Here is a 7,885-nt window from a genome sequence, read left to right as displayed (position 1 = left end):
ACACACATTCTTGTGTGTGCGCGTGTGTAACATAATACACTTGCTCGCCAAATCCCAGTAGCTTTAGTGAGATTTGTAAAGTAAAGGGCTACGAAATATTTGATAGACACAAAAGGTATGTCTTATGAAACAGCTTTGTTCCCATGTTGTCCCTTTAAGCCGAGGGCTGGCCAAAATTTTCAGTGAAAGGCTAGATAGAATTTTTGGCTTATAAACCATATGGTCTCTGGCCCAACTAGTCAACTCTGCCCTTACAGTGTGAAAGCAGCCAGAGACAATACATTCATGAACAGGCATAGCTCCAATCTGATAAAACTGTATTTACAAAAACAGGCAGCAAGGAGGATTTGGTCCATGGGCTGCTTTAAGCCATCATTCAACGTATTTTATTTATAGCACGGTACGCACCATTTTAAGTTCTTATTCCCTTTCTGACTATTAAAATTACAAAGTGTTACCAGAGATGAGGAAAGAGTAAAAATAAAAATTTGGCAGTTATTTATGATCTCGAACAATCCAAAATGTATTTTATATAGATATAGCAGGTGATATTTACGTGGTGTGCGACAAATGACCTCCACGCAATTTATCTCATTGGATTCCGGTAACAACCTTGTGAGTTACAAAGAACAGGTATGATTCTTAAGCCCCATAAAGCTTAAAGAAGTTAAATGACTCACCCAGGGTCAGAAATGCTACATGTAGAATCGGGATTTTAAACCTTCTGTTTGGGTACCAAAACTTTTATTTGGGGCAGCAAGCCACTTGGGGACTTGATTTTTGGTGGTAATTTTTGATTTGCGTAGAAGTGGTCCGAATGCAGCTCTTGATGCACAATTACTGTTGGAAGTGAAAAAGAAAGTAAATATTTTCTACATTATTCGATTAATGAAGTTAGCAAGAATGAATAATTTAAGGAAAAATAGAAACCAGCCTCAAATACTGATTTTCCCCTTAATAACAGCATTTCTCTGCCTGTGTTATGAAGGTAATTGCCTCAGTGATCCCCTTGGCTTCCCTGTGGAGACAACACCTTAAATAGCCTTTTATGCAGGACTCCATCATTTCAAAAAGAGACTCTAAAATGATTTGCTCCGAGCCAACTGCCACTCGGAGGAGCTGTTATGTACACTTTTGGCTTCTGTACAATTTTACTGTTACAACTTTTATTACATGAAAAGCTCAAAGAAGAGATAAACCACTGCTTTAGGATTTTTGATATAGACATTGAGCCATCAGCGCAGAAACTGCACTCATGGATTATGTCCGTAGCTCTCTTGTCTGTCTAAGAACGAGTCACCTTATAATATTACCTTCTAACTTTCATCTATATTGATGGTTTTTCTCCAATAAGAGCAAAATGTTTTGGAGAAACTGTCTGAATATCTTTACCACATTGGCCTGAGATCACAGGGTTTACAATTTCCATTCTTAATTTTTTTTTTCTTAAATGGTGCTTTTAGAGAAAACCAAGTTAAACTTTTTCACAGTTGTACATATATATGACATCTGAGAATGTCAGCCATTTATGAAGGCTTTGCTGATGCTAAAACAACATAAATATTAAGATTAAAGCTCCTCATTAATATAAAGTTAGGTGAAAATGACTTGTCTGCGGGAAGTATGAGCAGTTGGAGGCACAGCTCTTCACACAACAAAGATGGTATCGCCAAAGTGTAAAATGAAAAGACAATCTGACAGATGCAAGCATCTGTTTTGCTGTACAAAGTAATGTCAAGTGGGAGAGGGAGAGCTGAGGTAAGGGTAGAAATCTGACAGTGACTGTATTCCCTTCAAATTTTATAAAGAAAAAAAAGAAGAAAAAAAAAGAAAAAAACAAATTTCATAAAGAGGCAGAGTCACTCTCTTCTTGGCTATAAAGAGTGATGCCATTCAAGGAAGCGATGTTCACTTCTCGATCTATTTAAGAATCGATGGTGGTGGTACCTTCACTTGAGCCCCTGACAATCTCAACTATTGAGATTCACGAAAGGGGCCGAGGTGCAAGTAAGTGGCTTCCTGGGTTTTAAAAGGTTATACGTTATTTTTGACATCATTTTCTGTCTATCAAAAGTTAGAAATAGTCCCTGCAAAACAGTGCCATTTGAAGTTTAACTCCATTTATTGAACTCTTATCAGCAAGATGCAAAGGTAAATTACAATAGTATCATCATCTACAGAGAAAGAGAGAGAAAGAGAGAGAAGACCTTTGAGGCTCTCTCAATTATTTTCAAAAAGTAGAGTCTGTAACTAGACTAGTCGAGAATTAGATTGGTCGGTGCTGGCAGGCACCATAAAATCTTCACATATAAAAATCGTGGGTTCCAATAGCGATGGGTATGGTGCGGGGTAGGGGTGGGGGTTGTATCCTCGGACCATATAGAGCACCACAGCGTGAGTTGAGAAAGTCCTTTAACAAAAGGCTGTCAGATATGATTTACGGAGCTGGCCTCCATTGGGCAAGCCTCACTGAGCACTCTGAATTCGAGCTTTCTCCACTGGCAGACTTTTCCATAACCCAACAAAGACCTAGAGTTATAGGCAGTTCATAAAAGTGATGTCTTTTGTTTAGATCTAACAGGGTCTCTCAACAGGGGAGGCAGAAGCAATGAAGTGCAAAATATAATATGAAATCAATTTCCCTTCTCACACGACCCTGAGAATAAAAAAAAAGATTCTTGTTTTCCTGGGGCTGCTAAAAATCCAAATGTCTTCTGGGTGGTTGGAACAGAAGACCCAGAGAGTTTAAGAATATTTTTAGCTTAATTAGTTTAGGCACTTCATTTTGAGACAGATTGAGGGCATGTTTCATCAGTTAGTTTCGGGATCACAGAAGTCTGAGTGAGATCGTTTTTCCAGATATAGGGTGAAGTAGTTTGAGAGAGAGGTTATGCTTAATGAGATCGACTTTCAGGGAAAAAAAAATGTATCAGTGGCTAAAGAAAGGGAATGCCAAACTATGTTCCAGCACCAACTTTAACCACTTAGAATGATTTTTGAACATGGTAACGTAACTGCTTAGATGACTCTGTCGCCCAGCAGAGATGGGTGGCAAACACACTGAACTGCATTTAATTGCTCATACACCATGCTATGCCTGAGGACGTGGTTATATTTCTATGTAACTATAACCACGGTAATGTTTGAAAACATGGATGGCATATAAAACATTTTATTCATTTCATTAATAGAATATATCATAGAAATAAAGAAGACTTCTTGTTCAGAGACTGCTGCGGTATAAAAGTTATGTCTCTTTTTAGTATATGATAGGAAACATTATACTTAAACTGTGCACTCTAGATCTTTCCATAATGTGACTCAAGCCCTGCTATTACAAATATATATATTCCTTTACATTTCTTCCCAAACAGGTTCCTTACAAGTTGTAAATTAGTCTGTACTAGTCCATCCGAGCTTATTTGTGACATTAGTTTTTTTTCAAGTGATAGTTGATTCAGCCATATAGGTAATATCATCCACTTTTTACGTATCCTGTAGAAGGATAAATCTTTTTTTTTTTTTTTTTTTTTTTAATGAGAGGAAGTGGTGGGAGGGGCAGAAAGAGGAAGAGAATCTTAAGCAGGTTCCACGACCAGCACAGAGCCTGACGCAGAGCTTGGTCTCACAACTCTGAGATCACGACCTGAGCCAAAATCAAGAATCGGATGCTTAATCCACTGAACCACCCAGGTGCCCCTAGAAAGATAATTTTTAACATTATGAAACAGAGTACCTGAATTTCAGAGTATCAATCTGAGTTCTCTAAGAAACAGACATAAAAATGGAATTAGATATAAGCACATTAATTGAAGAAACATCTTTGAAGGATTAAAAAGGGGAAGAGGCTTGAAGACAGCAGATAGAGGTCTGACATCTTTGAAAGAAGAGAGGGAAGGAAGGAAATGAAGGAGGATGGGCCTCACCCTGTAGGACTGCTCTGACAAAATCTTAGCCAGGCTGATGGGGAGCAAGAAAGATCATTTGTAAGAAGAATCCTTCATTCAGAAGGAGACGCTGAGCTCTAATATCCCAGCTGTGCTCAGGCATTATCTGGGATAAGGCTGGAAGGAGCGTAGCCTGCCTTCCCAAAAGGTGGCAGCTGGAGGCTATCCACCATCCATATTTGTCTCAATGGATTCTCTCCTGAGGCACAATCTGAGCCCTATATCCCCTGGTTGCCACAATTTAGGAATCTCATTTGTGAAATATCGAAATGGTAAACATGAAAAGAAATTACCTGTGTAATCATATCACAAGAGTGATTCCAACATATTGGATGCTAACGTAGATAAGACAGGTACTAACTATACAAGGCTAACTCAAGAAAAAAAAAATCTAAAATTGAAGTAGTTTTATTCAGTTGTTTGTTTTTCTTAACATAGGAAAATAATGTTAAATTCAGCATTAGCAGCAATAATCCTTGGATCATCTCCAAGCATTTCAGAATTCAGTGGGGCCATATTTTCATAAGTAGTGGGATAGCTTATGTGTGTCATTTAAAAAAAATTAAATTCATGAATTTAAGAGTTGATACATATATGATGTGCCAATGGTGCCCTGCTGGTTGTGCCCCTTCAAGAGGAACCATCTAGAACAAAAATAAATAGAAATATGTCCTCACCACCGCTTTCTTCCTCTCTCACATGCTCATCTTCTTTCAGTGGTTCAAATTCCCTGGAGTTGCTTTTTTAATTTTGTGCTGCTTCCTTCCACTAAGGATTCACTAGAGCAACATGTTATCAATGAGACTTTCCCTGTCAGATTCCATAGTCTCATCTTATGTTTCATTCATTAACAGCCATTTTCTAAGATCCAGATGGATGGGTTGAACACATAGTGTGAGTTGAGTAGACCTAATCCAAAAGAGCTGTCTAGCTTCTGTCCAACGATGGGGGTTTATTACAGGAGCACAGGGAGTGGCAGGGTAACATGTACCCTGGGTGCCAGCACTTCTAAGTCTGGGATGTATCGTGTGTTGCATGGGGAAGCAGACCCATAGCTCAGGTTTCTTTAGGACATCATCCTCCACCAGATGATATTCCCTCCCTGAGTATACCTCCCCTTCTCACTGCTTTGTAAGAGAGGATTCATTCTGTTCCATTTGTCCAAAGAAATGCAGTTTTGGTTTGGGTCACAGCAGGGCTGGTTGTTCCATCTCACGCCTAACTTATTTATCGTGGCTGCAGCTTTGGCATCATTTCCTTGACCAATCAATAGCTGCTAGGCTAGCAGGGTTTATTTCTCATGGTACTCCTGGGGTAAGTCAGAGCTGTTTTGTACATAAAGAACCTCTTGGGGCTGCTTTCTGCAGAAGAGGGCAATTAGAATTTTATGGACTCTCCAGCACAAGTGTTAATGTTTGATAAAACCTAACTATGTTACTCCTTGCACTTAACTGCATTTAACCATTGTTTCAATGCCTATAACTCTAGGAGCTGGGCTTGCATTCCAATCACAGAGCTCGGATTGGCTTCCAACCATGCTGTACGTTCTTCTGCAAAAGTCCAGACTTGCTCATCAACCATTGGCTACACGCCCTACGCTAATCATGGTGCTTTTTGTAACCAAAGTGAACTTTATCTTCTGATCTTGTCATGGACTTTAACTTCTGTTTCTAGTTCATGATCATGATGTTTTTTAACGACAACTTGGCTCTCAATTCAGGTTGCTGTGTGATTACTTAGGACATCAAATTCTTTGCAGCTCATATGTGGCTCAGCACCATGAAAAAGTAAGGGTGTCAGGCTGTGTCTGCCAATAACAGGAGCCCAATAAAGTTAATTGTTTCTCCGTTAGGCACTTTGCTAGTACCCTGAACACATGGAACCGATTATCTGGCACTGCAATGTTGTTAAATAAAATGTGCAAAAAAGAAAATACAATTATTGCTAAAGCAAAAACATACCATGAGGGGTTATTAAAAAAAGCAAGATGTTTTACATTTTAAGGATGTTTTGCTGCTACATGTGTGTGTTTGGTGAAAAACGATTAGCTCCAAGACACTGCAGTGCCAGTGTTAAACTTTTCCTTCTGCCCCGTTGTCTTTCGGTCGCCTGAAATAAATGGAAGCAGACTTTCTCATTCTGAAGGAAAATAAGTTCTTTTAAATTAAAGGCATATTTTGGCAACGTTGGAACCTAGACTACCTACTTAAAACATTTATACTATAACTAGGATGATTCTTTAATAAGACCGTATTTACTTCTATCAGACCTCTGGGCAGGTCTAACTCTCTATGAACTCCCTTTTATTCACAAATGAATATCATCACCTACAGTAACGCATTCTGGTATAGAATATAAATTACTTTGCTACATGGGGGGGAAAACCCTTATAATCCTCTTTTAGCTATGCTTAAAAGAACCATGGGAATTTAATAAATACAATGTGTTTATAAGATAAAGAGTCATAATCAGGTTCTTTCACCTTCAAAGATTTTCCATTTCTCACCCAAATTTAACATAGTATTGTATTGCTAAATGTAATGTAATGCAATTGCATTAACATCAACCACTTTTCATTTTAGATTGCTTTTCCCATAGAGCAAATAACGTGATGGTAAGATATTTGGCTGATGTGCACTAAGATTATATAAGAATGTTTTATTAGATTTGAATTTTGTGTGCATGCCCTATAAGTAATCAAAGTATCTACATTTCAGAAAAACATTGTATTAACCCATTCGACATTGCAGACCGATTCACGTTTTAGCCTAAAACACCTGAGGATCTGAAAAATGAAAACCATTTTGGATTTTAATATCTCTGACTTCAATTAAGCAAACAAAAAATAGTATTTTTCTTTTTTGTAAAGTGCCAAAAGTCAAGTAAACTGATATTCGAATACATCTGAGTAAACAGATCTGGATGCTTGCTATTGATTGTCATGTAAAACCAAGCATTGTGTTGACCTTAAGTTTTAACGAGGGGCTCTTTGGTAAACAAAGAACACACACCCATGTTAGTACAATACTTGATTTTGCTCCATTTTCCACATCTTGTTATGAATCATCAGAAGGACGAAAATTGAGATGTGACTGGAATCTCAAAAATGAACATTTGCCATTCAAATTTTTTATTTTAATTTCATTACAAGTGGGGCCTAGTAGGACCCACCAAAATCTTATACTTTCTAAATGTCACACTTTTCATCCAATTGTCAGTTTTGTACTCTGCTTACTCTATAGCTTTCTTACATTTTAAGACAATGACCAGGGCAGCCTGGGTGGCTCATCTGTTTAGCGCCGCCTTTGGCCTAGGGTGTGATACTGAGGACCCAGGATCAAGTCCCATGTCGGGCTCCCTGCATGGAGCCTGCTTCCCCCTCTGCCTGTGTCTGTGCCTCTCTCTCTCTCTGTGTGTGTGTGTCTCTCATGGATAAATAAATAAAATATTTAAAAAAAATTAAAAAACTAAAGAATGACCAGGCAGGCACGAACCTTAAAATGAACAGAAACTGATCACTTTTTCCAATGGACAGAATCAGGAGATCAAATCTTAGATCATCACAGTCTGATCACAATTTTAATAAGAACTTTTTGTGAAATCGGAGTTTAATTCATTCTTTTGTACCATTCTTTCTAGCTTAGGGAATATTTGATTAGAAAAGGTCAGCATTGGTTAGGCCAGAAGGAAGCAAATAGTACAACTCGAGAAACTGGATTGGCCTGGAGTGAATTTACATGGAAGCACTGTCACCCCCTTCTCAACCAAAAGCTCAGATAGAGAATTAATGAGAAAATCAAGTGCATAGCCTAGCTATGACTTCAAATTGTTAAATATAATATGCTTACAGCTGCATAGTATGATTTAAATGATATAAAATATAACACTGTAGCATTTCCAAGAGGAAGTAATTTAGGGTAATGGCTTTAACTCCCCTT

Source organism: Canis aureus, chromosome 16 (genome assembly GCF_053574225.1).
Source record: "Canis aureus isolate CA01 chromosome 16, VMU_Caureus_v.1.0, whole genome shotgun sequence".
Classification (NCBI taxonomy): Eukaryota; Metazoa; Chordata; class Mammalia; order Carnivora; family Canidae; genus Canis; species Canis aureus.
The sequence above is the reverse complement of the archived record's forward strand: the minus strand, read 5'-3'. Positions refer to the sequence as shown.